Raw genomic sequence first — 14,757 nt, 5'->3', positions numbered from 1 at the left:
ACATGACCAGCCAGTGGGTTGGCTAGTTCACGAGGCCAGGGTTTGGGAAGCTGGTGTGAGGGGTTGGGGCCACGCTTGACCTTTTGAGAAAACAGTAAGTTAATAAGAGTGAGGCACAATATGAAGGAGAGTCATGGTGGGGGACCAGAGAGAGAGGAGGACCGACTAGACAAGCACTCTCCAACCAGCCTTTAAATTCATGGCCAAGACATGGGAGTAGAGGGAGCGAAGGTGGATTCCACCCGTCTCCGCGACACTGTCTGTCATTTTGCTTTCCTGGAAGTAGTGAGGCCTAAAGGAGGAAGAAAATAGGTGCCAGTGAGGTTTCTCCATCTGCTGTCTTGGGGAAGCTGCCTCCTGCCCAAGGTCCTCTGCTTCGAGGGCTTGGGGACTGGCTGGGAACTGTCGCTTGCAAGTCACACCTACAGGTGCTCCTCCAGGTGTCCTGGGGTATCGTCTGGGTGGAGTCTGGTGCAGCTTCTCTGAGCCCAGAGGGTTTTCTTGGTGCCCATGCAGTGCAGAGGGTGGCAGCACTTCACAGGGTCCTTCCAGCATGGGGACAATGTGTGTTTTCTTCCAAAATTCTAGTTGTAACAGATTTCCTGGCTGAAAGGGATGGCAAGGCGTGTGGCCAGGCGGGCCATGCCTCTCCCTACCTGCTGATGAACTCGTCACCTGCAGGTGAACGAGTTAGTCCCCTAGGCCTGGACTCAGCTTGTTTGCATAAGTCCCCATAAGGATCACTCAAGCCAGGAAGGGAAGGGTTGGAGATGCCAGTAGGCATGGGCTGGCCAAGCACTGTTTCTGAAGAGGTTAGTTAATGTCTTCCTCTTGGGTTTTTATACGGTCAGAGGGTCACGCTTCGGGGCAGTTCAGTGCAGTTTCTTGGCAAGCTTTTCCTAAAGTTCTTTTTACATCTAGATTTTTATGTTCTGTTTTCCCTAAGGATTGGGGATGGCACGAGGTATGGGATATGTTTTAACATTTCCTTTTTATTCCCTTTTGCGGCACTGGGGATTGAACCCAGCGGTGCCGAAACACTGAGTCACATCCCCAGTCCTTTTTATTTTTTATTTTGAGACAGGGTCTTGCTAAGTTGCCTCAAACTTGTGATCCTCCTGCCTCAGCCTCCCAAGCCGCTGCGATGACTGGCACGTACCATTGTGCCCAGTGCGTGGGATATGAAACTATAATGAATCCCCCAGAGTCTTTGCAAGCAAGGGGGTTATTTCTGCCATTAAATGAATTCTTTTATCTGGTTCAACCCACAAAGGAATGCTATAATGGGGGACGTCAGCTATTAGTTTCTCTGCCACCGTTATGCCGTCAGTACACCTTGCCTGGTGGCCTTTGGTCCATCCACTGAGCATACAGTCTCCAGACAGTGGGAATAAATAGTGTAAAGCTGGAGGCACATGGTGGCGTGGGCCCTGGAGGGCACCCTGGGCAAGGTCGGTTTCCTTCAGAAACTCGGTGAGATTCACAGAAGTGCCCAGGGAAATAATCTGGTCAGAACCTCTGGATGCCAGGGCAGAGCCAGCTTCCCTGGAGCTCCTTAGCTGTCTCCCGTCTGCGTTTCTCATCGGATGGGAGGCAAGTGTGGGCCAGAAGGTCGGGGGAAGGAAGTCTCTGTGGATGGATCACAGTTGGTCTGACAGTTGTTTGGAACCCTTTTGTATTATTTGTCTTGTTCAAATTGTGGGCTATTTGTCTGTTAATCAATAACTCAGAGATAAAGACAGGTTTATAAACTGGTTGGAAAAGCAGTTCCTTTGGGACTGCAATATTTAGCAGTCTTGCCAATCCCATCATTCACTAGAGACAGGCTGCACAGTGACCCATATTAATCCATTTCCTGTTGCTAACACATGATCCCTGAGGCTGGGGACTTTATAAGGTAAAGAGGTTTATTTACTCATTGTTTTGGGGGCTGACGGTCCAAGAGCAGGTGGCTACATCTGTTCAACCTCTGACGAAGGTCACTCTGCATGTCACAACAAGGTGGATGGCATCGTGGTAGGAGCGTGTGCAAGAGGAAGAGGGCAGTCCTGTGGTGAGACAGAAAGTGAGACGCATTTGGGGCCTGCTCTTTTTATAAAAACCCTACTATAGTTTAGATCTTAATTGTCCCCCAAAGGCCATGTGTTAAAGGTGTGGCCTCTGGGGTGGCACTATTGGGAGGTGCTGGCACCTTTAGGAGGTGGGGCTTTATGAGAGCCCCTCAGGTGGTTGGAGGTATGTGCTTGAAGGGGACTGTGGGATTCCAGCCCCTTTCTCTTTTTCTTTGCTTCCTGGCTCATGAGGTAAATGATTTTGCTCTGCCTGTCTTGATGTGCTGCCCTGCCTCAGGCCCCAAAGCAACAGGTCCTCCTGGTCATGGACTGGGTCCTCTAAATCCATGAGCCAAAATATACCTTTTTTCTTTTTAAGTTAATTATGTCAGGTATTTTGTTACAGTGATGGGAAGCTGACTAACTCAGAGTCAGTCTCTCAGGAAGGAATTCACTCCAAGAGACCACTGATCTCATCAGAGGGCAGCACTCCCAATGACCTAAACACTTCCCATCAGGTCCCACCTTCCCAATACTGCTACATCAGGGATGAAGTTTCCAACTCATGGATTTGTGGGGGGACACATTCAGACCACAGCAACTTGTAGTAGGGCAGCAATCATGTGACCATTGGCCATATAAGGACCAGTGGGAGCTAGGAATATGTGGGATTCCCACCAGCATAGAAGAAAACACATCTGAAGCCAGTGTCCTTGGGAGCAGTTTTTCCCTTTTCCAGGACACCAGCTTTGGTGAGGGCCGTGGGATGGCTTTGCAGCCGGCAGACTCTGCTTCCAGTGTTCCATGGGGCAAAAATATGGCCCGGCCCGTGGATATGTTTCCCTGGAGATTCCACCTTCAGGAGCTGTTACCATACAGAAGTCGGGACTGTGCACAGGCATCCAAGGGGCCTTCCGTGACTTGGGTACTATGTCCACAGCCGTCCGGCTATCAGGGAGGGCAGCAGGGGAGCAGGATGTTAAGTGTTGGGTGACACAAGGTGACGGAGGGCTGGTTAGTGGGGCCTGTCGTCGGGAAGAGCTGGGCTGGGCCTTATGAACTGGCAAGAGACCCGGCAGGGCCTGGGGACCTGTTCAACACAATCTAACTGGGGCGCTAGTACTTCCTTTTCCTATGTAAATAAATTCCTATGAAGCCTCACTAAACAGTAAACCGGAACTAGAACCTGCACCAACCAGAAAGAGCAGCGGACCCCTGACTGGGGGCTTTTCACCCTGACTCCACGTCCTTTTCTTTGTCTCCTTCTGAGAATACTCCATCAGCTTCCCCAGCGCCCCTGGTGAGCACTGGCCACTGGTGACCTGGGGCTGCTGGATTCAGGAATCGCCAACTGCTCCCACTCAAACGTAAAGGTGCCTAGGTTCATCATTTAACTGATCTGGTGTCAGCAGTGGGTCTAGAAGAGCCACCCATCCACCATGATGGCTCTGGGAGCCATGAGCATCAGCTTAGGTACCCGGCCCTGCTTCTCTCTGCACGTTGGCAGGTGGTCACCAGGAAGTCCCACTCGGAAACAGACTCCACCACTTGAGTGACATTCTCCAGGTTTGTCTGAGCATTTTTGATCTGGACTGAAGTCATGATAGCAGTGAGGCTGGGTACTGCGGTAGGAGTTGAGGGAGGACATAGGTGTCTCCTCAGGTTGGAAAGACACTTCACTGGGCTCAGCAGAGTTACCTGGTGGGCAAGTTTCCGGAAAGATAGAAAATGATGGCTTCATTTAAACCTAGGAGTCTGAGACTCTATCTCAGAACCTGCACTTCTCTAGGAAAGAGGGTGAATCTTACAAAAAATAATTTAAAAGTTTTGATTGTGTGTTTTTGATTGGCAGGCAGAGGCTTCTAAGCTCTCTCTCTGTCCTAGGTGGTGGGTGGTGGGCCCTTTAAGAGGTGGGGTTTAGTGGGAGGTCCAGAGGTCATTGGGTGCGCGTCCTCAAGAGCATACTAGTCTTCTGGAGAGAGGACAGCAAGTTCAGTGTTACAAAACCTGAATCTGACCTCCACTCTCTCTGACTTCCTGTTTTGAGAAGTGATCCCTTCCTTTCACACATGTTCCTGTCATCTGCTCTGGGACCCTCATCCCATCCTGCATCATGCATCTGGACTTTGAACCTCAAACTGCGAACCTCTTTATTTTGTAAGGTTACATTGCCTCAGGTATTTTGTTATAACAAAACAAAGAGAGAAGCCCTAAGAATATTTCTGGCCATTGGTTCCCTCCCTGGGGATATTTCCCCCTAAGACAATCTGGCCTGTCGTTTAACTACAGGGTAATCATGGATGGAAGAATGCCCCTCGCTAGTGAGTGGCAGTCCCTGTGAGTGGGTTGTGATGTCCACTAACTTTCCTGTCTCCTCTACAAGTAGTGGCAAAAGGTTCTGTGGCTTAAAGGTTCTGCTGCTGTCCACGGGAATGAATTCCTCGTGGTGGGTTCTAGGGTACCCTCACGAGGCCCTGCACAGGAGCTATGGAGCTGGTGGAGTTTGCTTCCAGGGCCACGGGGAGTAGGGGCTGGAAGGTGCAGCTGTGTGAGATGCCGTGTTCCTGGAGTCTGTGTGGACCTTCCCTCCTGCTGATGCTGAAGATTTAACACAGGTGACCTCTGTGCATGGCCCAGAGACCAGGCCAGGGCACTCTCTTTAAATCTTACACATAAAGTTTAAGATGGGGTGCAGAAATCTAAAAGATCTTCTGAAGGACCAGGGTCAGGGAGTGAAGGGGAGTAGGTGGGTGAGAAAGGAGAACTTGCAGCCTATAGCGCATGTGGATTTAGCTTTTATTTTAAGTTCTTTGATCTTATCAAGGGAGTCTCTAAGACTAGCCACGGACACTCTGTCCTTGGCTGTAGGTTGGTTGGTTGGTTGGTTTCCTGCAGTGTTGGGATGGAACCCAGGGCCCTGCACACTCCAGGCAAGTCTTCTGCCTCTGAGCTACGTCACCAGCTCTCATTTTTCCCCCAGTGTAGAAGTCATTCCAATCCAAAGGATCTACACAGCCATTGCAGAGTAGGGACGTCAAGGCTACATTTATTCCAGTGGTGATTCTGTCAATCACAAAAAGCCTTTTCAAAGAAAGACCAGGAGCTAACTTTCCAGGCCTAGAAAAAAATCTTTCACATGGATGCAAGAGGTATCCCCAAAGCAGGTGCACAAGCTACAGCTCCCACAGTCCAGAGCCTCACTCCCAAAGGTTGTACAAGAGAGCAAAGGCCTTGGCTGTCACCGGCGGTGAGAACAGTGTCTGTGAAACAGTGTCTCTGGTCTCCCACGCATGCGAGGCACCTCAAGTCATGAACCCGCTGATCCTCAGCACCAGGTGGGCAACCAGGATGGGGTTTCCTAGATCTAAGAAGACGGTGAAGGTGGAGCTGAGGAAGCCCCTTCCGACTGGGCCTCTTACTGAGGCAAACCCCCCAGGGAGTTGGCACAGTCAGACAAAGAAAGTGCTGTGTGCCCCCTTGTTCCTTGGGCTCCTGGTCTGTTCTGTGGCAGCCCCACACCAGGCAACACCTGCGTCCCCCTGCCTGGCAGAGGCCAGACAGATTCTCACTGGTCACAAAGCTAAGCTCTCAGGGTGTAAATTAAGGTGGCTGAAGAAGCTTGTTCGGATTTATTTTACTGGGGAATGACAGCAAAGTTTGTCTGCACGGAGGCAGGCCTGGCAAGGGACGTAACCCGCCTGGTCCACGAGGTGGGCTCGGGAAACAGGCCCGCAGGACCTACACCTGGGTTCCACCTGTCATCCTCCTCCTCCCGCCCAATGACGTGAGGACAGACTAGAGAAAATGGTGACCATCTCTGTGAGAAAAAGGAGCGACAGAAACAAGAGCAGTCCCGACCATCTCTGCCCGGTGGCTCTCCCGGAAGACTCACCCAGATGTTTTCTCCTGCAACCGAATTTAGAAATGGAAAGAGACGAGGAGAGATTCTTGCTGTGTTTCCACTGGACCTGAGCCAGAGATCCAGGCGCAAGATGTGCAGAGTCCTTACCTCCTGCTGGCTTTTGTCACACGTCTCAGGATCCTTAGCTTCAGCCACGCTGGAGCAAGCTGGGTCCTGGCCAGGGAATCCCCTTCTTGTCAGAAACTAGGGGACCCCCAAATTTACCTCTATTTTGTCTTCCCCCCTTCGGCCAGAATTAAATCAACATAAGACAGACCAGCAGGAGAAAGCGTTTGCATTGATTTAACCCAAACCTGACCTGGCACAGGAGGCTTTATGAGGACGTGAAGACCTGAAGGCGCAGTCAGTGTGGAAACTCGTGTGCCCAGCTGGACTAAGAGCAGCTAATTGTGAACCGGGGGCAAGGCCGAGGGGCGTGGGCAGGGGGTGACTGGGTGGAGCGGAGGCAGGAAGAGGAGGATCAGTTCCTGAGGCTGCTTCGAAGATCTCGCTTGGCCTCCCTGTTGTATCCTTGAAGGTGGGAATGGGGTTTTCCTTCCGTAGAGGAGGGCAGCGTTCCCGCGGGAATTTCGTCTGTGCTTTGAAGTCGAGGAAGGAAGGTCAGAACCATCTCCTGCCCCTGTTGTCTTCCGAGCGTCTGACTCAACACAGTCAGTTCCCCGCAGTGGCACATTCTGGAGTAGCGTGTTCTTCATTCCTCCCGTGTACACACACGTGTAGACAGAAACCTATTACAATGGGATCACGGAGGCCAAGAAGTCCCACGATCTGCCAGTGGCAAGCTGGAGATCAGAAACCGGCGGTCAACTTCAAAGCCATAGAGCTCTGCCCAGAGCCCCAGCGGCTCAGCAGATGTGTGCCGCGTTGGAGAGGCATCGGCTGTGCCAAGTCCACCCATTCCAATGCCAGTCCCCTCCAAAGACACCTCACACACCCCCAGAAGCAGCACTGACACGGCTCTCCCGGCGTCCCATAGCACAGTCGAGCCGACGCGGAAATTCCCCGTCACCCTGGACAGTCCAGGGGGTCTCCCACCTCGTGTCACCATGTGGTTTGCAGAGGAAGGAGTGGAGCAAAAGATGAACCCGGGGCAGGCGACCAGGCACAGCAGAGGCCGGGCGTGAGCAGGAAGGGCAGGGGTCCAACAGGACCGTGCTCCAAGAACAGCTGCAGGAGTGAAGTCATGGGGGTCTTGGCTGTGACGTGGGGGGCAAAGATGCTTCCCCAGGGAGCTCACGCAGGCCAGAGCCTGCCAGCAGCCGGGGGAGACCCCACACACAGGAGCCCTTAGGATCCAACCGCCTTCCCTCCATTTCCAAAAGAACTTGTTCTAACGAGTTGAGCCTTTGGAGGAGATGTCACTCTGGGTTGGAGGGGGCAGCGTTGGTGTCCTGGTGTGGTCTTCTGCCCAGGAGCCCTGTGCGGGGCGGAGCAATGCCTGAGGGAGATTCCACGTCTGGAGGCTAAGCTTTGAGCCTCGCTGGCTCCAGCATCAGGGCGGGATGCTTGGACAGCTGGGGCAGCCTGGGACAGAGTAGCTGAGGGCAGCGCCAAGCATCACCCAGGAGGCTGGGGAAAGGGCGAGTGGCTGCAGTCGACATTGCCAGACAGAGGCCTTTGGATTCAGGATGTGCCCATCAAAGGCTGAAAAATGTAAAACTGCACACCCTTGCCAGGGACCATAGTGTGCCTGTAATCCCAGCAACTTGGGAGGCTGAGGCAGGAGGATGGCAAGTTTGAGGCTAGACTCAGCCATTTAGTGAGACTCTCAGCAAGATGGGGGTTGGTGTCCTGGACTTGGTAGCTGCCGGTGGCACGCTTGAACTCTCTTCACACGACCCCAGGCCATCATCTATCTGCACATGCACAGTCCTTTCTCTGGAAACAGGTGACCCCACCATGCCAACCAGAAGTCCTTGCTCAGGATCTGAAACTTGAGTGGAGAACCATCCCACCGGGGAAGGCAGGTGCCCACGGACTCTTCCTGGGGAGGAACACCTCCCGACTGGTTTCTGGGGGAGACTGGACACTTGATCACAGGGCATCAGGGAAGGTGCACCGAGCCACCTACTAGAACACCAGGATACAAGCACAGTGAGCTGAACAGCCTGCCTCCAGGGAGACGGCTATAGCCGGCACTGCCCGAGCAGGCCCTGTGGCCCTGGACACTACTCAGGCCAGCTTGCCTGCACCCGTCTCATCTCAGTTGCAAGCACGGGGCCTGTGACCAGGTCACTGGGGACTAAAGCCCAGGAGCTGGGCTCTGCACAGGACAGCAGGCTGGCTCTAGCAGATGTGGGCAGCCAGAAGGACCTTGGAGAAGGAAGCTTTTCAAGTGACTCCCTTCACTGTCCACCTTGCCAGGAAAGGCAGAAGGCCAAGGCACCAGACAGGGAGATGGGTGTCCATTAGGGTTGTTGGTGAAAAGATTTAAGGGCGGGGTTGGGGTGGTCCTTAAACACAAGTATGGACAGGAAAGCTGGCCTATAGGGTCCTTGCTTCCGAACAGAGCTTCAAACCATCAGGGGCACTCATGACCCTCCTGGTGGCTGTCTCTGGACCCGCCTTCACCCCGCCCACCCAGCCAGCCGAATCAATGGGTTCTCCTTCTATCCCGGCCGGCACACCAAATTCGGCTTCAAATACCACCTGCGCTCCCACATCCGGGGTCAGGAATGACGGCCCCTCGGTCTGCCTAGGCCGCCCTGCAGCCTGCTTCCAGGCATGCGCACTCGCCTCCTACCTCCTGGACAGACACACGGATGCCCAGTGGCCAGGTGTGTACCCGACAAACCTGTCCTGAGGTTTTCAAGCCCCTCTCTCTGCAGAGGTTCCCCGTCAGTTTCCTGCAAATTCCCAGTGTGCCAGATATCAGTGGACAACCGACAGCAGCCAAATGAAAGGTGCGCTAACATGAAAGAAAAAGATAGCAAACAAACAGGAGGTGTCCCGAGAAGATAGAGATCGTGCGGGATGCACTTGTGAGTGCGCCCGCGCGAAATGAATTTTAATCATCTTCAGGGGAATTTAAAAAAATTTCCAGAGGGAGGCTATCAAAAAGAACATTTGGAGGAAATGAAGGCAACCTTGGGAATTAAAAATAGGAGAGCAGAAATGAAAAATCTCAGGAGATAAAGTTGAAAAAAATGCAAAAATAGTACAAAAGATAAACGGTAAGAAAAATGGAGTATTACTTGAGGAGGTCCAGGGAGAGGAGGGGAGAAGGCAGAACACCAAACAGCAGGGAGGAAATGATCAAATGAGTAATGCGGTTCAGCTTCCAGGCTGAGGAACATGAGCTTCCGGAATGAAAAGACCAGGAATGGAAAAGAACCCAAGACTGATCAGAAGCACATTGTGAAATTCCAGGGACCCAGAAGAAAATGAAGACCCTGCAGCCTTCCAGGGACAGAAAAACAAACTGGTCACACATGACGTGGGAGGAGGAATTTGGAATTGCATCACTTTTGCTGGGGGGGTGGTGCATTTTAAACATGTTTACAAACGCTGGGGCAGCGCCGCGCCTCTGTGCCCCACCCCCGGGAAGCAGGCGGGCCTTTGTGTGGCCTTAGGGAGAACTGTGCAGCGGAAGTGATGGCGGGTCTCAGGCTTGGCAGTATCTGTGACATTCGTCCATGGCTGCCTGACACAGAGACAGGGAAGAGAGAGAGAGAGACAGAGAGACAGAGAGACAGAGAGACAGAGAGACAGAGAGAGACAGAGACAGAGAGACAGAGAGAGAGAGAGAGAGAGAGAGACAGACAGAGACACAGAGAGAGACAGAGAGACATGCAAAGCATCTCCAGTTGTTCTCCTAGTCCAGGTGGCAGGTGCCAGCCAGGTGAAGAGGATACCCTCAAAGTGACCCCATGCAGCCGTAGTCTGACTGACCACTGGGGACTCTCCGTGAAAATTGTGTGGTTAAGTCCAGGTTCATTCCTTGCAAGTATCCTTGGAAAGGACAGAGAGATGTCACAGGGGAGGGGTGACCTGAAGCTCCAGACCTCTCAGTTCTTATGTTCCAATGAAAGAAAATTTAAAGTCAGGAAAAGTCAAGCAGGAGAACTTTATCATGAGAGAAAGTAAAGTAAGGCTCAAGCCTGAGGCTCTCTCGGGAGGGAGTGGGGACCACAGAGGAAACAGTGCTGCTTCCAGATTTATTAGTTTGGTGAGAGCCCAGGCCCACCTTCTGCACTCTTTGCCGATCAAGTGTCCATCTCCTCCTTGACGTGGGGCGGGGGAGTTTTTGATCCTAGTAGGTCCTTTCCAGAACGGTGACCGTGGCCGTCTTGCCCAGGGACACTTCATCTATAAGTCCATCCTATGCTAATGTGGGCACTGGGGTCAGTGGCCGGGCAGACGCACCCCACTGTGCCTGTGCTGCTAGAGTTCTCTTCCCAAGCGCACTGAGAAACTTGTGGCCACAAATCCCAACTTGACCTTGGCTCCAGTGGACCCTGTCAGGAGAAGGGCTCATTGAGCCTCCTTTCTTGACCTCTTTCTTAATCAGCTCCCTTTGTTCCCACCTATTTATTCACAGGTGTGTGCACCTGTTGTTGTTCTACAGGTTATTTGATTATTCATTTGCCTTAAAAGTCATTTAAAGAAAACCCCGCGACCCTACTGGTTAGCATCCCACTACTCGTTACTGACTACTACCTACCAGAGGAGAGAGGGAGAGGTGACACACTCGCTCCCAGCTGCCCAGGTCTGGGAGTGACACACTGCTTCTGCCCCATTTGGTGGCAAGGGTGCTGGGAAACAGCTTAGCTCTGTGCCCAGTCCCTGCCATCCACACGACCAGCCCACACACACCCAGGAACTTGAGGTGCAATGGCAGAGGCATTGTGTGACAGGGAGACATGGTCTGAGAAACACACCCCTAGGGGTTCCCACCCATCTGGCAGAATCCCCCACAAAGATCAGGAAGGAGCCAAATGTGCACCCCATCCTCCCCAAAGCGGGGACACGCAAAGCAACTGCAATTATGAGTTCCTGTCACCAAATCACATACCCGGGCATCCACATGCCAAACGCTGACAAGGAGCCGAAGGCCTCCAGTGGCAACAGAAAAACAGAGAGGGCAGCAGCCTTCCAACTGCTCGGGGGCCGTTCTCTATGACAACCACAGATCATGCCTGGAAGAGAGTTGAGAACGTTCCAAAGAGTGCGACAGAGAAATAGCACGGGCAGCCATCTCTCATCACAAAACAATAAAACTGAAAATAACAAAGCCAGCACGTAAAACACCCTAACACCTGTACATTTGTAAAAATTACTTCTGACAAAGAAGAAATCCAAGTAAAAAATTGTGGAACATCAAGCAAATGGTGATAAAGAAGCACCTCTAGGGGCTGGGGTTGGGGCTCAGTGGTAGAGCACTTGCCTGGCATGTGTGAGGCCTGGGTTCAATTCTCAGCACCACATATAAATAAAATAAAGGTCCATTGACCAAAAAAAAATGTAAAAAAAAAAGAAGAAGAAGAAAGAGGCAGCCCCTCCATCAGAGCTCTGGCCGTCCTCTGGGTGCGGCGCCGGCTCTCTGGAAGGGCGGGCCTCACCCACTCCATCTCGCGCTCCGGATCTGGCATGGCCTTTCTCTGTTCTTTGCATGTCCACACAGGTCTCAGTTGCAAATTCCCAGTTCCATGAAAAGCTCTGAAGGAGCATCGGTTGGAATTTGCCGTGAATATATAGATCAGTTTGGAAAGCTGGGACATCTTGATGCTACTAAGTCACCCAACAATAAGGCCACCTGAGCAGCTGAGGGGCTTGCAGGGGTCAGGGGCACATGGAATACATAAAGGAAAAAAGGAGCCATAAATACTGGCCAGGGCCTCACGACTCAGTGTAGCAACGGAAGCCCCTCTGATTGTCGCCCTCCGTGGCTCTGAGTTTTGAGAGGAGCCAAGTGAGCGAGGAGGAAGAAAACGGAACTGGATCGGAAAGGCTCAACCTGATTCTAATAATAAACACAGCAGGGGGTTCCTCCTCTCGCTGGTTTATAAACAGGGTCTGGCTTTTCTAAAAATCAGACCCTTAAGGAGCGGCAAAGGGGAGTTTCACATTGCTAACAGCCTGGGATTCGTGGGAAGACATGGAAGCTCCTCTTGCTGTTGTCCCAAATAGCCGTCAAGGGCTATGCTGGGCAGAAACAAAGAGACTGGTGCTTTTGTGTTGGGGGACAAAGAGCGCAGGGCAGGATGCCAAGGACAGCTGGGGGATGGGCCGAGGACCAGCGTGGAGACACCGCAGATTCCCAGACCTGATCTGCCAGGTGTCTGATCGACACAGGGAGGTGCTAGGAGCGGTGACTCGTGGGCACTGTGTGGGGACCTGGGACCTGTGCCCACTGAGAGCTCAGTGGTCCATCACCTGACAGCAGCTGCAGGTGATGTCGTGTGTCAGAACCAGCACTGGCCACTGGGGGACAATGAGACACTGGCAGGATGTCAGGGAGTGGGCCTCACAGCCCGCAGCCAGGAGGAGGCCTGGCCAGCAGGGTCACCCCATCCAGCCACGACCCACTGACTTTCCTTCCTCCGGTTTAAATTTATGAAAACAAAAATTAGAGATATCTAGTTGAAGACAGACAAGTCCAGCCTGAGACCCACTCTGTCCTCCTCAAACACATTACAAAGAAATCTGAATAAGGAATTCTGGGCCACAGAGGAATGCAAACAGAGTTTTGTATAGTCTTGAAATAAACCTCTCTCTAAAGGAGGGAAACAGGAAGAAACCCGCAGCCAGGGGTGACAGCCAGCGCCTGGGTCGCAGCCAGGAAGCCGATGCCCCACCGAAGCTAAGATCCTGAAGTCAGGCCTCCAGAAAGGCCACACAACCATGGAACAGGACCAGGAGTGTGGAATTTGGGAGAGAGAAGTGGTATACAGTTGACCCTCTGTCTGTGGGTTTGAATTTCAGGATGCAACCAAATGCAAATGGAAAATATTTGAGAAAAAAAACACTGCCTTTCTGCTGAACAACTACCAGTACTGATATTCAGCTTTGTGGAGACATTAGTTCTTAAACAACACTGTAGCACAACTATCCACCTGGCATTTAGACTGCATCAGGTATTTTAAGTATTCTAGAGATGATTTAAAGTATACGGGAGGGCTGAGGGCTGGGGATGTAGATCAGTTTGGAGAGTGCTTGCCTGTCAAGCACAAGGCCCTGGGTTCAATCCCCAGCACCGCCAAAAAAAAAAAAAATTATATATATAATATATATATATATAAATATATATATATATTATATATATATGTATATACAGGAGGGCTGGGGTTGTAGCTCAGTGATAGCGCACTTGCCTAGCACGAGTGAGGCCCTAGGTTTGATCCTCAGCACCACATAAAAAAAAAGGTATTGTGTCCACCTACAATTAATATATTATATATATTTCTATAAAATTTAAAAATAGAGTATACTCGAACGTGTAGGTAGGTTATATGGAAATACTCCACCATTTAAAATAAGGGGTTTCACTTTCCACAGACATTGGTGTCTTTGAGGGTCCTGGAACCAGTCCACTATGAACAACAAGGGACAACTGCATACTGTTTCTGTTTCATATTCAGCAGGAGGACAGAGATATTAGCCAGATTTTGCCTGGAAGTGAAATTTAGGTCTGACTTAAAAATTTCAGGATAGCCACTAAAAATAGAAGCAAAATGTAAAGCTTCCAAACCCACAGTAGATGCACAAAGAAATTCAGTTAATTCAACAGAAGACAAAGAAATAGAGGGAAAATGAAGTAGAGTGAAAGAACACTAAATAGAAAACACAATATATGGCGGATATGAGTCCCAGTGGCAAAAGCAATACAGGTAAACAGCTCGGGCTGTTTTGAAAGGGCAGACCCTGATTGTGTTAGAGTAAAACAAAGTGAAGTTTGATTAGATCTTGTTTTTAAGAGCGCTTAGGAAAACAAAAGAAAGACGGAGATAAAGAGACAAAAAAAAAAAAAAAAAAAGAGTTGACCAAATATAAATTAAAAGAAAGCATGCATAGCAAGAGAACAAGGACCTCCAGGCAAAATTATTAAAAGACACAGACAGTAGTGTGCACCTGTAATCCCTGTGGCATGGGAGGCTGAGGCAGGAGGATCAAAGCCAGCCTCAACAATTCAGCAAGACTCTGTATCAAATAAAAAATAAAAAGGGCTGGGGATGTGGTTCAGTGGTAGAGTGCCCCTAGGTTCAATCCCCAGTACCAAAAAAAAAAAAAAAAAAAAAGGTAAAAAGATAAATAGGAGAGAGAGAGAGAGAGAGAGAGAGAGAGAGAGAGAGAGAGAGAGAGAGAGAGAGAGAGAAGTGCTAGAGAACCAAACTGGCCAAATTATATTGTTCTATTGTGTGCATGTACTACTAATGTGTAACAACAAATCCCACCATTATGTACAACTAAAATGCGCCAATTAAAAATGTGGGGAAAAGAGACAGAGAAATGTTTCATATTAGGAAAAGAATCCAATAAGAGAATGTTCTTTTTAAATTTTCTGGTCAAAATTGGCTCAAGGAAACAGACAAGTAATCATAAAAGAAGTAGAAGCACCGTCAGTCCTGGTCATGATTCAGGAAATGGACAAGCTTTGCCCTCAACAAACACTCCCAGCACATCGAAAAAGGTGGCACCGCCTGCCCAGTGTTAAGGGGCGAGCAAGACACTGAAACAAAACTGGACAAGGTCCTCCAGAGAGAACAAGTCACCCTCATCCAGAACAGCGACCAAGAGCTAAGTCAGCCTTCATCCCGAGCTCAGCAACCTCACACAGCCTTCTCT

Source organism: Sciurus carolinensis, chromosome 11 (assembly GCF_902686445.1).
Source record: "Sciurus carolinensis chromosome 11, mSciCar1.2, whole genome shotgun sequence".
Classification (NCBI taxonomy): Eukaryota; Metazoa; Chordata; class Mammalia; order Rodentia; family Sciuridae; genus Sciurus; species Sciurus carolinensis.
The sequence above is the reverse complement of the archived record's forward strand: the minus strand, read 5'-3'. Positions refer to the sequence as shown.